The sequence below is a fragment of the Eptesicus fuscus genome, chromosome 8, assembly GCF_027574615.1.
Source record: "Eptesicus fuscus isolate TK198812 chromosome 8, DD_ASM_mEF_20220401, whole genome shotgun sequence".
Classification (NCBI taxonomy): Eukaryota; Metazoa; Chordata; class Mammalia; order Chiroptera; family Vespertilionidae; genus Eptesicus; species Eptesicus fuscus.
In genome coordinates this window covers 44,339,337-44,355,498 of record NC_072480.1, presented here as the reverse complement: position 1 = coordinate 44,355,498, position 16,162 = coordinate 44,339,337, and the positions used below count along the sequence as shown (strand labels likewise).

Here is a 16,162-nt window from a genome sequence, read left to right as displayed (position 1 = left end):
ACTTCATGTCAAAAGTATTCTAAACATCAATAATTCTTACACCTTGAGGACCCAAGGTGGCTTCTTAGAAATAAGCCCCCCAAAAAGCTGACTCCTGAAGATCTGATATAGCTTTTTTTAGGTTTAAGTTCTTCTATGACTATGCATAAAAACAAATACTATGTAAACAGAAATAGCAGGATGGCTGAAGATTTTCATATTCTCTCAAATCCCCTCTCCACCCTTTGGCCTTGAATCAATTATGAGGGCAGTCATGAACAGGTATGGGGTAAAGGGGAGAAAGGTAAATTAGAGAGAGATGAATGAGTCAGGAACAGTACTTGCTGTAACAACTGAGTCAAGAGGAGGAAATTTACAAAGATTCCCAGAGTTATATTAGTCTGCTATAGTATCTCTACAGATTATCTACTGCTGCATAGCAAATTGTCAGAAAACTCAGCAGCTTAAAACAATAAACATTATGATTACACACAGTTTCTGAAGGTCAGGAATCTGGGAGTGGCCTAAACTTGATGGTTGTGGCTTGAGGGTCTCTTGGGTTGTAGACAGGTGTCAGGTGAGGCTGCAGTCATCTGAACGCTTACTGGAGGCTTGAAGAAGCTGTTCCCAAGGTGGCTTCCTCAGACAGCTGGCAAATCAGGGCTGGCTGTTGGCAGCAAGCCTCAGGGCTCTGTGAAACGGGCATCTCCACAGGGCTGCTTGATAGAGTGAACCATCCCAGAGAAAACAAGATGCAAGTTGCAATGTCTCATAACCTCGCTTTCCAAGTCACACTCCAGCACTGCCTCCTGTCCTGATGGTTACACAGGTCAGCCTTATTCAATGTAGGGAGGACTAAGAATATAAATAGCAGGGGCTGAGAATTATTGGGGACCATCTTGGGGACTGGAGACCACAGTTCACTTTCTGGCTCCAATGATTCATGTCCTCACTAACCCTTCCCAAGGTGCGGAAAACTCTCATCCCTTTATAAGGTGAGCTCACAACCTGGAATTGCATCATCTCAATCAGATCCAGGTACGCATGAGGTGCCTCAGGTATAGTTCCCTAAGTATAGCCCTTGAGCACAGGTCCTCTCAACTTAAATGCCAGTGAACTAATAAAACAAGTTATCCACCCCCCGCCCCCAACAGGTATAGGGTAACTCCTGGAGACACTCCAGTTCCAAGTGTGGAGAAATGAATGCCTGAAATTCTGAAATCCTGCAAAGCATAGATTAGTGGGGTGAGCCATTCATTAGGATTCCAGGCCAGGAAATACTTCTTCCTGCTTTTTTGCTTTACCCTCTGAATGCTTGGTTCACCTTGAATATCATTTTTCCATGTCTTTGAAAAGCAGCTTCTGTCTGCAGCAGTGTTAGCTTTCTCAGTCGGCTTCCTCCCCATTAGAATTTGGGGAACTACAAGTCTCCTAGTTTTGCAGTCCTCTCTCCCTTTCAGTTGAAGTTTGGGTGTTTCTGAAAATACAATTCTCTCGAAAATATCCGGTCCTCTGTGAGTGGTATTGGACTTCATTGGATTACACCAAGAAGCCACACCCACAAATCCCTTCACGAGAACACCTTCTCTATCTTGGTCTGCAGAGATGACTGAGGGACACCACCCTTAAGCTTCTTCGAAGTCCCATTGCTGGTCTAGATAAATTTCTAAGGCACAACTTTGAATCTTTCTAAGATCATAAAAGAATTTTACAGCCATACTCTCAGCTTCATCTTTTTTTTTAAATTTAAATCTTTATTGTTGAAAGTGTTACATTATGTCCCCTTTTTTTTCTCCCATTGACCCCTTATTGCCCTCCCCCACACCCTACTCCAGGCCTCTACCACCCTACTGTCTGTGTCCATGCGTTATGCATATATGCATACTAGTTCTTTGGTTGATCTCCTCCCACCCACCCATCCCTGCCTTCCCTCTGAGATTCAACACCAGCTTCAGCTTTAGACCTTGTTTTCCTGACAGAGCTCTGAATCTGAACTTTGCCAGAAAGCCATGTGTCAATTCTAGCATCACCTGACCAAGGAGACTGATAATTCTCAAAACCAGCAATTCCTATGCCTCTCATGTTTATAATCCTAACCTTCACTCTCCCACACTTTACTGTAATCAGCAAGGCCAGGCAGCACTTAGACATTCCACCTGGAAATCTTTTCAGATCACCTAGTTTATTAGGCACAATTTATAGGTAAAAGGGAATAAATATCAGGTGAGAATCATTGGGACCACTTTAGAAGCTGGCTACAATACTTATATAATAAAGAATACACAACAGTCATAATTTGTAGAAAATAAACTGTTTTAGAGATGTTGAGTTTCAGATATCCAGCTAACAGTACATTGGGTTTAGAGCCCATGAAAAGTATCTGATCTTAAAATATGGTTTGGGGAATCAAAAACTCATTGATAGCAGTTGAAATTAAGGATGTGAATGAGCCCTCGAAGGAAAAGCAAAGCTAGAGAAGGATGCACAGACACCAATATTTAAGAGGCAGTTAAAAAAAGAATCAAGAAAGAAAGAAAGAAAACACACCCAGCAACCAGAGGAGTCAGAGGAAAAGCAGAAGTGAATAGGGTCATGGAAAACAAGGGAAAAGAGAGTTTCAAGATGAGAGAGTCAGATGCTACAAAGAGTTCCAACAAGGCAAGATAAAAATAGTCCATGCCCTAGCTGGTTTGGCTCAATGGATAAGAGCATTGGCCTGCGGACTGAAAGGTCCCAGGTTCGATTCCGGCCAAGGGCATATGCCTGGGTAGTGGGCTCGATCCCCAGTAGGGGGCATGCAGGAGGCAGCTGATCAATATTCTCTCTCATCATTGATGTTTCTACCTCTCTCTCCCTCTCCCTTCCTCTCTAAAATCAATAAAATATATTTTTTTAAAAAGAATAAAAACTGTCCAAAGAATTTGATAATCTAATGGCAAATCCTTAGGAAGCATGAACTTCAAGAGGTTAAGGAGCAAATAAGTGACATTGAAGATTAGAGCAAGAATCACCCAAAATGCAGATCTCCTTCTTAATGCCATCCTAATAGTCTTGCCTCCCACTCAAGTTTCCCATCACTTCTCCCAAAGCTACCATCTCCAAGCCCTCCAGGGCTAGAATGCTCCGTTTCTGGGAGGGGGTGGGGGGGTCGGGGGAGAAAAAACATTTTCTGGTTTTAAACATGACCAAAATTATACATTTCTATGGAGTCTTAACTCCTATCTCCATTATAAATCTTGAAAAGAGAGTTGTGAGAAGGAGAACATGAGGCCAACACAAATATTCTAACACTAGATTCATAGGTAACATAGGTGTCCAGTAACACTTCCCCTATCAGAGCCTTTCATCCCATTTTCCTTCCCAAAGCACTTATGCAGTAATGGATTCTCACATCATCTAGGGAGGTTTCCTTGCTCTTTTATCAGGAGTGGAAGTAGCTGAGCGTGTCAGGCGCCCAGAGTTGAATTAATCATATTTTAACAAGCTCTTATCGATCAATATAAAGGTTCTCTCTCTTTTTTAAATATTTTCTTCCTCATCCCATACCCTCATTCACTCCCACTCCTCTCCATGAAAAGATGCCTTCTCCCTAAGTATATCCCCTAAAGCAGGGGTCCTCAAACTTTTTAAACAGGGGGCCAGTTCACTGTCCCTCAGACCGTTGGAGGGCCGGACTATAGTTTAAAAAAAACAACTATGAACAAATTCCTATGCACACTGCACATATCTTATTTTGAAGTGAAAAAAACAAAACGGCAAAAACACCCGCATGTGGCCCTCGGGCTGTAGTTTGAGGATGCCTGCCCTAAAGAATCAAAATAAGATGTTCGAACAAGTACATGCACAGGCATACCTTATTTCATTGCACTTTGCTTTATTGTACTTCACAGAGGTTGCATTTTTTACAATTTGAAGGCAAGACCCTCCACTAACAAAAAGATCACAACTTTATTGTGATTCTCTCCTTATTACAGAGGTCTCTAACTGAACCCATATCTCTGAGGTATGCCTGTACTTGCACATTGACAGCACTATCCACAATAGTCAAAAGGTAGTGGTAACAGCTAAGATGTCCATTAACAGATAAATGGGTAAAGGGTGATATATCTATATAATGGGATATTGTTCGGCCATAGAAAAGAATGAAGTAATGATACATGCTACATCATGGATGACCCTTTAAAACATTATACTAAGCAAAATAAACAAAACACACAAAGGTCACATGGGATGTAAAGATGAAGCTGATGTCGAATCTCAGAGGGATATCCATAATATGTAAATTCATAGAGACGGGATTCAGGTTGGTGGTTGCCAGGGTTGGTGGGGGCGGGGGAGGATAAAATGGGGAGAAACCACTTAATAGGTAAGAAGTTTTACTTGGGAGTGCTGGAAATGTTTAGTGGTTGAGGACTATGAATATTCTAAATGCCACTGAATTATTCATCTTAAAATGGCTAAATTTATGTTATATAAGTTTCACCTGCATACATTATTTTTTTAAAAGGTGCCTTCTCTAATGTGCTTAAAATGTAAATGTAAGTGTCAATTTATGTATGTAATCTAATTTACATAAGTAGCATTACAGTCTACATTTTTCTCTTCCACATTAAATCATTTTGTTACACAAAAGACTAAATCCTCATTAAAGTGTATACTACACCACCTGAGGCTCTTACCCAACCCAAGGTCACTTTCATTTTTACTAGAAGGACCTTAAAAAAAAGTGTCTTTACTGATAAAATTTCCAGTGTGATGACTTCCAACAAACAAGGAACTCTCTACTTGTGAGATCAAACCAATTAGACCCACTTATGCAAAAGTTTCCTGCATGTACAGGTCAAGAGCTATCATAAACAAAAAATAGCTTCATTATGATCAAATCCTAACCAATTCTGAAAAACAGCAAAGCTGTGCTCAGGGCTGTGACCTAATGTCCATGCAGGCAACACCTTAAACCAAAGCTGCCAGAGCGTCGCCAGGAAGTGCTCCCTGTCAACGAATCCCACGTTCTTCCTGCATGCACTTTTGCCTGTTATTCCCAGTGAGGTTCTATGTTCTATGCCTACTTAAAGTCAGATCTTTTCAATTAAAAAAGAGAGTGCATTATGCCCAGTTCCTCTGAATCTGAGCACAGATCAATTTATCCTGAGGCCAAGAGACTTGCAGGCCTCAATTCCTTTTCTATTTATGACTAGAGGCCTGATGCACGAAGATTTGTGCAAGAATGGGCCTTCCTTCCCCTGGCTGCCGGCACCGCCTTTGCTCTGGCTCAGAGCTGCCTTTCTGCTTTGGCTCTGCCCGGAGCCGCCTTTCCACCTTCCCACGCTGCCCAGAGGCTGGGAGCGGCTGGGGCAGTGTGGAACGCCTGCATCCCACCCTCGGCCTCTCGGCGCCTGTGTATGCAACTAACCCACCATCTTTTTTGGGTTAATCTGCATACTCACTCCTGATTGGCTGGTGGGCGTCACAAAGGTACGGTCAATTTGCATCTTTCTCTTTTATTAGTGTAGATAGGACACCAAAGCCCCTACCTCATCTCCCCCTGGAATGGAAAGTGACAAAAAGTTAGCAAGTATGTGCCAGCAATCAAGCGGTTGTCACCATTGTTCCAGGCAGAGAAACTGAACCAAGTTCATGCTTTAGAATAACGGTCTGGTCAGCCATACCAGAATCACCAGAGGGAGCGTACAGAGTCAGCACTCGGGTGATGCTGGTGCAAAAAGTGGAGAACAGCTGCCCTAGCCTCTTGCTACACAACGTGTGGTCCACGCACCATGAGCACTGGCATCAGGAGAGAGCTGTTAGACATGCAGACTCTCCAGATTCATTTCCTCCCTGGGTGGAGGCGGAAGCTGGGAGGAGGAGAGCCCTGGGAGTGGAGCACAGAAAACACAAAATGACTGAAGATCAGCCCCGATCAGCCCCGGTGAATCAGTGCTGACTGTACAAGAATCTGAGTCTGAAAAGCAGTTCAATGAGAACGAAGCCATCCAACGGATGCAGGAAAACTGGAAGAAATCTTTCCTGTGTTCTGCTCTGGATGCTGCCTTTATCATGGGTAGTTGGCAACTAATGAATAAAGGAGCCTTGTTTGAACTGAGGAAGCCATTAGTGCTCTGGTCTCTGACCCTCTTGGGCACGCTTAGTGCTCTTGACTGCTGTTTACACGGTGTACATTTTGATGACCAAAGGCCTGAAGCAGTCAGTTTGTGACCAGACTTTTTACAATGGACCCGACGGCTAATTCTGGGCTTGTGCATTTGTGCTAAGCAAAGCTCCCGAATTAGGAGACACAATAGTCATCATTCTGAGGAAGCAGGAGCTGATCTTCCTGCCCTGGTGCCACCACATCACTGTGCCCTGTTTGCCTGGACTCCTGCAAGGACACGGTTGCCGGGGTGGCTGTTTCATGACGCGGTGATAGTCTCTCACGAGGCCTTGCGAGCGATGGGTTTCCAAGTCCCCCGGAAGTTTGCCATGTTCATCACCTTGTTCCAGATCACCCAGATGCTAACAGGCCGAGTCACTAGCTGACTGGTCTTCTACTGGGTGCAGCACGACTAGAGTCTCTCTCACTTTCAGAACGTCTTTGGTCCTCACTCATGTGCCTCAGCTACCTTGTGCTCTTTGGCCAGTTCTTTGAGGCCCATGTGGGCAAGCTGGGGAAAACCACGGAGAATGAATCGTGTGGGAACTGAGGAGGAAGCCATAGCTCAGGGTCAGCAAGAAAAATAATAGACAGAAGAAAATGGCCCAAGGAATCACACATAGGGTGCAGCTGCAACAAAACAAAACAAAACGTATGAGCCAACACAAAACCCAAGGCAGCTTAGGGATAATTGGGCTGATGTAACCCAGTAAGCCTATGACCTTTTTTGGGGTGAGGACTCACTGAGTGCACCTCTATCTCAAAGGACTGCTGCTAGAAGACCCTGTTCCCTCTTTACCTGTCAACTTTAGGGCAAATGAGAGCAAAAGTGAGCCAGAGGCAGAGAGGGAGGGAGACAGAAAACAAAGGCTATTTACACTGTAGGAAAAGTATGTACTAAGTGTTATATTTCTCTAAGAATGAAAGAAGTTTACTTTAAAAACTGTGAGCACAAGCATACACAATCCTTTCTAATCTTTCTGACACTAAACTAGAGCCAACAGAATAGAAAAAAATGGAAGAGACACAAGGTGTATATCTAGGGCATTAATGCTTTTGCAAAAATTAAAGCCTTTGAAAGAAATGTTAGTACTTGTAGCCCCCGTCAAAAAAGATGTCTTAATCACCTCTTATGAAAACAGATGTAAACAACTACATTTCAACTAAGAAAGGCTGGTGTTTTTCCCTTCGCAGCACGCCTCAGGCTAGTGACTGTGCCAAAACCAAACGGGGCACGATATTTTTCCAAGGTTCTTGCTGGGAGGGTGGAAACAATGCAGCTCAGTGCCGACAGGGGCAGCTCCGTCGCAGAGCATCTCTGAAAGTTTAACTGTAATTTCTACTCTTCACTGAGATGAGATATCCTTGGGTCAGGTGCCCCAGGCTTTTGAACAGAAGAGTAAATACAGAACAGAAAAGATAAAACTCAACCAAACGATTTGAAAATGGATTCTGTACTACCTATAGAAAGGGTCAGCCTAATCCCATTCTTGAGCTAGGAAAGGGGAAAAGAAGCAAGTCAAAGATCAATACAATGTATACCCCTCCCTATTTAACTTCACACATACTAATAAATTCTACAAGAACCCCTGAGATACAGCCCAATTATATAATTGATCTGAGAGAGAGAGAGAGAGAGAAAGGAAGGGAGACAGAGAGGAAGAGAGGGATAGAGGGATAGAGGGAGAGTGTGGGGAGAGGGGGGAAGAGAGGAAGAAAGAGAGAGAGCGAGAGCGAGAGCGAGAGAGAGAGTGAGAGAGAGTGAGAGAGAGTGAGAGAGAGACCAATTTATTGTTGCACTTATTTATGCATTCATTGGTTGCTTCTTGTATGTGCCCTGACCAGAGATCGAAACCACAACCTTGGCACATCAGGAAGACACTCTAACCACCTGAGCTACCTGGCCAGAGCCCATATTTTCTATATTTTTGTGAATTTCAAAAAGAAATCTTCAGGGCTCTTTCCTGATAATTGGGTGAAAACTGTTTCAGCATCATCTGTGTTTGCTCCCTAAGGAATGTAAGGTGTGTAAAGTGCCCTCTGCTGGTTAAGTGGAGATACTTCAACAAACACTTCATGGGAGTTCGGTTGGAACAATTAACGAAGTGTTCCCTATAGACTTAGCCTTCAAATTTTAAATGATATAAAATACACATCATACTTTTGGCCAAATCAGAAGACATTCTTCCTGTTTCAAGTTGCTTCAGAAATGTTTTTAAAGGGACTTTTTCTCTTGGACTCAGAAAAATCAATTTATTAAGAGCCACATTCTTTAAAATTAAAAGTTTGTTAATATATTATTGGAATATTTCACTCCTTTACAAGCCAAATAAATGTGTAAACATTCCTACTATTTCAAAGAGGCAATTATGTAACTTGTTCAATGTGATATATTAGTACCCTAATTGGTTAAGTGGCTTAATGATTAGACAAACTAGTTGAAAAGATTGGGGGCTACTATACTGCATAGATTATATACATGTAACCACACATGTATGCACACAGATGTGGAGGTACACTAAACTTCAAAGCCCAAATAAATAGAAACACTTTTTCTGGCTAGCAGGAAAAGAAACTATTGTTTATCTTTCTTTTTTAAAATATATCTTTATTGATTTCAGAGAGGGAGAGAGAGATAGAAACATCAATGATGAGAGAGAATCACTGATCGGCTGCCTCCTGCACGCCCCCCACTGGGGATCAAGCCCGAAACCCGGGCATGTGCCTTTGACCAGGATCGAACCCAGGACCCATCAGTCCGCAGGCCGATGCTCTATCCACTGAGCCAAATTGGCTAGGGCTGTTTATCTTTCTTGCTTTATTTGAGAGTGGACCAAAAAAGGGACTTTCCCCAAATTTTTATTTTAGCTTTCATTGTTATCATTCATGAGCCAGAGCTCTCTGCTTCTCTGTCAGAGAGGACAAAGGCTTTCTCAGCATCTTGTTTACGTGTGGAACTTAAAAGAATAAAATTTTATTCCATTCTGTGTGAATGGTTTGAACAATGAACAAAGAATCCACACAGAAGCTGTTATGTCTGTGTTAAATTATTAAGAACATCTATGATGGCTTGACATTGGTTCATAGATGAGAAACAATTGATGGAGGGAGTGTTATTATTATTATTATTATCATCATCATCATCATCATCATCATAATTATTGCAAAAGCTGGCATGAGCTGAAAAGATAGGTCCTGCTATTGCAACTAATAGGTCATTAGGATGCAACTAAAGTTATTTTCAGCTTTGAAAATACATGACACCGTGCAATAAGTTTTCTTTTCCTTATAACAGAAAATAAGCAGAATAATTAAAATGGAGGGAAGGTCGCATAAAAAACAACGCAGACTATCCAGCTCCAGTCCAGACCTGCTGAATTAGAGCCCATAATTCTAAGAAGATCCTCCATGTGATTTGAGTCTTTGTAGACATAAGTCTTCTGGTAAAGAACAATATAAGAAAAATATTTCCAAATATAACTTAAAGCAGTGCTTCTCCTTAGTGTGAAATCAATCACCTAGGTGTTAGAGAGTTCACATTAGGGCACCATCAAAAGTACTTGAATTTGGTTCTTAGGACACTCTGAAGGTGATCACTCAAAATTAATAACTCCCATGCAGCAGAGTAACTACAACAATACATCCAAATTTGCATTTTAATTATACAGTTTCCCATTAAGAAAGCATGGTAGTCACAATTTTGATCAGCTGACACTAGCTTTTTTACTCTTTTGGAGAATTCATCCTCTATTTTATGGCTTAGCTAATAAATGTAAGCTGTGAAGTAACACCTACATTTTATAACTATGTTATGTAGGCCAACACTCAGAGATCTAACTTCAATAGTTATTTGTGAGGAAAATAAGCAGCTAGTACGTTTTTGGGGTTGGCTTGTTTGTTTGCTTTTGAAAGTTTTCCTTGGGTCCCTATTTCTCTACAAAGACTCAGTGAGCCTGAGGAGAGCAGTAAGCTTTTGTCACCTGTGAAAACAGGAATAGGAACCAGCCAGGAATGCTTAAAAGGAATTGCCACGTGACACCCAGGAGATTACCCATGATAATTATGCCAGAAGCTCGGTGATTTGATTTTTCTCCAGCACTGCTTGGCAGACGAGGAGCAAAAACCAGACCAAGAGAGACAGAATTAAGATTGGCAAGATAGGGCAGCAAAGGAATGAGGGCTGAGGGTTCTGGTTAAAAGCTAGCTATTGAAATGCTTAATCAACTCAGGTGACAATTAACTACACAGAAGCAATAACAGGCTTTGTCAAATTGCAGCATGAAATATGGCACAGTCTTGCATATTATTCAAATTAAACTTTATGTCAAACGTGAATTCTAAAAACATAGCCACTCTTTTAAAAAATGCTGAAATCGATGCTTAAGAAATTCTGACTGAGAACAGATTGGTGGCTGCCAGAGATGGAGGGGTAGGGGTGGGGAGAAAGGAATGGGAATAAAAGAGAAAAGAGTTCTGACCTCAAATTATTCATGTTTTATGTTCCAAAGTAAAACAAATAAATAATTGCTTAAAGAAACATGTCATAATGACACTAACAGGCATAGTTTATGAAGCAATAAAGCATGTCTAATGAAGAAAAACAACATAGTAAAACTAGCTCACTGAGAATTCTTGTTCCTTCATGCAGCTGCTCCCACCCCCCTTCAGAGAATCGCTTTTACAAGTGATGTATCTGGATCATCAGATTAAGCTTTTTCAGCCTCAGGGACTCCCTACTTTATGAGGCTGACTCACTTTTAGTCCTTTCTATGTCAAGAAAGTCCCGAAATTCCCTCACTGTAATTATAAGACATTGTCCCCAAGTCGAGGTGATATGGAGGCTGAGAAGTCCCACAGTCTGCCATCTGCAAGCTAGACACCCAGGAGAGCTGATGGTCTAGTTCCTGTCCTCATCCAGAGCCTGAGAACAGGAGAGCCGATGTCATGGTGTAAGTTTCAGTTCAAAAGCCAGCAGGCTCAAGGCTCAAGAAGAGGGGTGCTTCAGTTCAAATCTGGAGGCAAGAAAAGACCAATATCCCAGCTCATCCCCTCAGGCACAGTAGTTTCCTCTTACTCAAGGAGGGTCGGCATTTTTGTTCTAGCCAGGCCTTCAACTAATTAATTACGGCCCACCCACATGAGGGAGGGAAATCTGCTTTACTCAGTCCACCCGTTCAAATAGTAACCCTCACTGACACACTCCGAGTATTGTTTGACAAAATATCTGGACACCCAGTGGCCCAGTCCAGTTGACACACAAAACTAAGCATCACAACTACTGAAACTGTTCTTTACCTGGCTCTCCTGTTTCTCTTCTTGATTTGGTTTAGTCTATTCTTCACACACCAACCAGTGATTTTTTATTTACATTCTTTTTTTTTTTTTTTACATTTTAAAATGCAATCTACTCACCAAAGTCCATGAAGCCTTATAAAACCTTGAGGACTACCTCTCCACCTCACTCTGTTTCAGATCCACAGTTCTCCTCGCTGGTCCAACTTCATCCGACCTTGATACCCCTCTCTTCCTTCTGACTGGAAAACTCCCACCCATTCCCATATCTTCCCACTCCCTCACTTCATTCACACCCCTGATAAATGTCAACTCCAGAAATAAGATGTCCCTGAGCAAATACTTATCATACATGCACTCAAGCAATCTCTACCCATTGACTTATTTTTTCAGTGTAATTATTGGTAACTGACAGGCATTATGTATTATTCATTGTAGTTATTGGCATCTGACAGGTTATTATTGACTTATTGACTGTGCTCCATTAGAGAGGAACTTTCTCTGCCTTATTTGTGGGTGTGTCCCAAATTCCTAGAACAGTACCTGGCACATAGTCGGTGTTCAATATACACTTTTAGGAAGGGAGAGAGAGTCATGAGCCTAAAAACCATCAAGCAACCAAGGTCCTCAGACCAGGCTTACACTGGGTTCTGTTTCTTACTACCTCATTTGCTTTTTCCTTTCCAATTTCTACATAACAAAAGGTGCCTAAAGAGAGATGTTCCAAATGTTTCTGTATCTGCATAAAACTGTCATGTATGATATAATCCTATTCTGAATCATTTTTTAAAAAAACTCCACAAGTTAATTATAGTGCTGCTTGAAGAATTCTAATTCATTAGTGTTTAAAAACAAGATTGCCCTCAAGGCTGAAAGTTGGCTTATAAATGTTCATCTTAGATTTAAAAACAAGTAAGTTTTGGCACTCTAGGGAAGAGCTCTAAACTTGTGTCCATGCCATGACTAAGAGGTTGTGGCTGGAAATAAAACAGGAGTTTCCTGATCTACTGTGCTGCATCATTATGTGGGCATTGGAAACAACTTCAAAGTTGGCATTAAGCTTTTAAGTTTACACCCTTGGTGATACTTATCTGTAATTGGGAGTTGGAGAGAAGTAGAGAGACAAGGAGACTCTGGAAGAAATCTCTTAAAAAATGCTTTATAAATAACTTCACCATTATTGACTTATTTATATGCCACTTATGTGGAGGTGTTAGGCATTTGGATATTTAACATCTAATATTGGTTACTTTGAAGACAGCCAATGCACACTCCCCATTCCATCTATTTTCTCAGACTTACTAGTAATGATTGGATAACACCAAACTATTTCAAAATACAGATGGTAATCCACAGAAATTCCAGTAATATATACATTAGAAAAAAAAAGTATTAAAATACAACCATGGGAAAATGTCATTTGCAATGTGTAGAGTGGCCTTATTTTTAGTAAATACCTAATTTGTAAATATTATAATTTCTTGCACAAGTGTAAACAATACATTAATAATGGCAATACTATAGGACTCTCCTATATCTTAGTTAAGAAGAAAAAGTACTCCCTGTTTTTTGTTACTCGTGTTTTCTTTATAAAGAAAATAATGAAACTGACAAGCAAGTAATATAAGAGTCGTTTACATTTTAGTGTTCGAGGCATAATTATATAAGTTGTCACAATGGTTTAGCTTTCCTTTGAAATAAAAACATTTCTTTAGCATAGTTTAAATCATGAAACCACAATTGAGCAGTTGTAATCAAGTTTATTGTTATCGTTTAACCTTTACTATCTCCATTAGGAAACAGAAGAAAAGGAAACAAACCATCTTTTTTTTTTTTTTTAAATTACAGCAGGCCACAGGGTGGAAGGAAGAGACAAGTGTTTATTTTTTTTAATTTTTTTATATTTTATTGATTTTTTACAGAGAGGAAGAGAGAGGGATAGAGAGTTAGAAACATCGATGAGAGAGAAACATCGATCAGCTGCCTCTTGCACGCAACCAAGGTACATGCCCTTGACCGGAATCGAACCTGGGACCCTTGAGTCTGCAGGCCGACGCTCTATCCACTGAGCCAAACCGGTTTCGGCCAAACCATCTTTTAATTCAATAAAATACCAAGATCTGATCCAACACATATTAATTGTCCCATTACAGTGATATGTGTGAAATGAACAAACGTTAAAGAGCATGGTAATTTATAGAAACAACTAGCTTTCATTATGTATCAATTGTGAGGAAATCAAGAACATGAAAACGAAGTCAGAGCTGAGGCAGAGTAGTGTGATGAGAGGGGACCTCCAGGTTTGGAGATGGGGATCACGGCAGCCAGAATCAGCTCTGTATGGACGCTGCTCTTGCGGGCTAAGCAATCAAACAGGCAAGAATGAATGGATCAAAATGAATTTGCTTGGGGAAAGCCTCTCCCAAATTTGCTATGTGAAAGATCTCCTCAAGCAAATGTATAAAATCAGCAATAAAATTCAAAAACAGAAAAAAAAACTACTGATCTTACCATTACATGGTTATTCTAAACTAGCTCTACAGTACTATCTTCCCATGCTGTCACTTGTTATCAGTATTTTCTATACATCAACATCCAAATACATTCACAAAAGTATCTTGCTTATTATCAACTATATTCCCTCTGAGACACACACTGGGTTTGACCCAGCAGAGAATAACTCTCAATCACCACAGTTGCAAGCAAGGCATATATTGGCTGCTCATCCAATTTTATATTCCATTCTTATTCCTTGAGTATTTTCTCTTCAACCATACAGAATCTATTTCTGCCTCCTACCCAGAAAAGTGCTGTCCTTGAGTGAAAATAGTAATTATATTTGTACTTCTTATATTATTTCAACTTGGAAGAGAAAGAAGAGGAAACATAAGTGGGCTTTCTTTCCCCCCTAAAAACTCTCTGTCTTGAGGTCTCACATTTTATTTTCTTATTTGTGTTTATTTGATTTTATTTATAGAAAGAGCTCACAAGCTCAGTGACACACAAACCTCTCCTCTTCCCACCCCCTCGCCTCCTCTACCCCTAAGGAAAGGAATGGGACAAACAGAATCCCTGCCTGAAAATGGTTTTTTAAAAAGTGCATTATGAAATCTTGATAAGAATATTTAGCTGATTCCTCAGGTGATTCCTCAGGTGAATTTTCTATCACTGCAGCAAGGGAAACACTAGAAGTTTCAAGAGTGACCTTGACACAGACTAGCTTGCACTACTCTGCTGACACCCAGCACAGGTACAAGAACGTTAACCACTAATAACTTTGTGAGAAAGAGCAGTCAGAATGGACCCATAAGCTTGCCTTATTTCTTGAAGTAGTCACTAGGAAGGTGAGGTAAACTGACAATGCATTTCCTGCATTCCTGAATGAGGAGACAGCCTGCCCAGCCTCTACAGTCACACCTTACACATTCCACTCTCCACAGTAATCTGAAAGGGGAACCCTTTAGGGCAAAGATGTTCAAATTTCAGCCCATATGTTTGATGCAAGTGTGGGTATACTGAAGATTTTTCTATTGAGCCCACTGATAAGACACAAACACTCACACAAATGAATGGCTCAAACCAAGTTTTCTGAAATACCATTGCTTTCGAAGGGAATGACAAGCATGAGTAGATCAATGAAATCTATAGTCATTCAGCAAACTAGCCCATGTAAAGGGGCAGTGTTTACTTTCTTGACTCTTTAGCTCAGTGGTTCTCAACCAGGGATGATTTTACCCTCTAGGGTCATTGGCAATGTCAGGAGATATTTTCAGCTGTCACAAATGGGGGGTTGGGAGCATGATGCTACTACTGTTATCTAGTGATAGAGGCCCAGGATGCTGCTAAACATTCTATAACGCACAAGGCAGACATCCACAACAAAGAATTATCTGGCCCAAAATGTCAGAAGTCATTAGGACCACGGCTGAGAAACCTTGCTTTAGCTAAATACAAATAAGTCATTGCAGGTCCAAGATGACTATAAGTCTTAGAGTTAATAACATATGTGATGTTCTCTACACATACTGTATTTCATACACACTAACACATCAGATGGCAAACATTATTCTGGTTCAACAGTTTTCACCATCAGAATATCTTGCTTGCACAAAATAATACTAATGTAAAGTGTAATTGAAAAAAATTTAAAAATAAAAGAATTATCTTGCCTGCTTCTCATGGTTTTGTATTGAGCTTGAATCTTTATACTCCCAAATAAAATTATCATTTTGAGTTTCAATTATTTAAACATACCCACCATTAACACCAGCTACTTTTTTGGAAGACTCAAACTCCTGAGTTAGAATTTTTTTTTTTCTGGTATGACTTTGTAAAAAATAGGAAGGAGAGAAAAGATAAGGGAAAATCAATCTATATATATAAAAGCCTAAGTGACCGTTCAACCATTCAACCATTCACTATGACGTGCACTGACCACCAGGGGGCAGACGCTCAATGCACAGGCATGGAAACATAGAACAGACTGATGAATCTCAGAGGGAAGGGGGAAGGGGAGAGGGTGGGAAGAGATTAACCAAAGATCTTATATGCATACTAGAGGCCCGGTGCACGTATTCGCTGGGGGGATCAGGCAGAAACTGGCAGTCTGACATCCCCCGAGGGGTCCCAGATTACAAGAGGGTGCAGGCCAGGCTGAGGGAACCCAGTATATTTATAATATAAAACTCAGTCAAGTAAGAAGAACCACTTCTCTTTGGTAACATGGTTACTGTCTTCCCA

The 16,162-nt window shown here is 40.9% G+C and overlaps 1 protein-coding gene and 1 pseudogene across 8 annotated transcripts in view; one reads left to right on the top strand and one right to left on the bottom strand.

Moving 5' to 3' along the window:
- Window positions 1-16,162, bottom strand: part of LMO7 (LIM domain 7) — a 214,675-nt gene that overhangs the window by 103,355 nt on the left and 95,158 nt on the right. The window lies entirely within an intron of this gene.
- On the top strand, window positions 254-6,680 carry LOC129150074 (elongation of very long chain fatty acids protein 6-like; annotated as a pseudogene).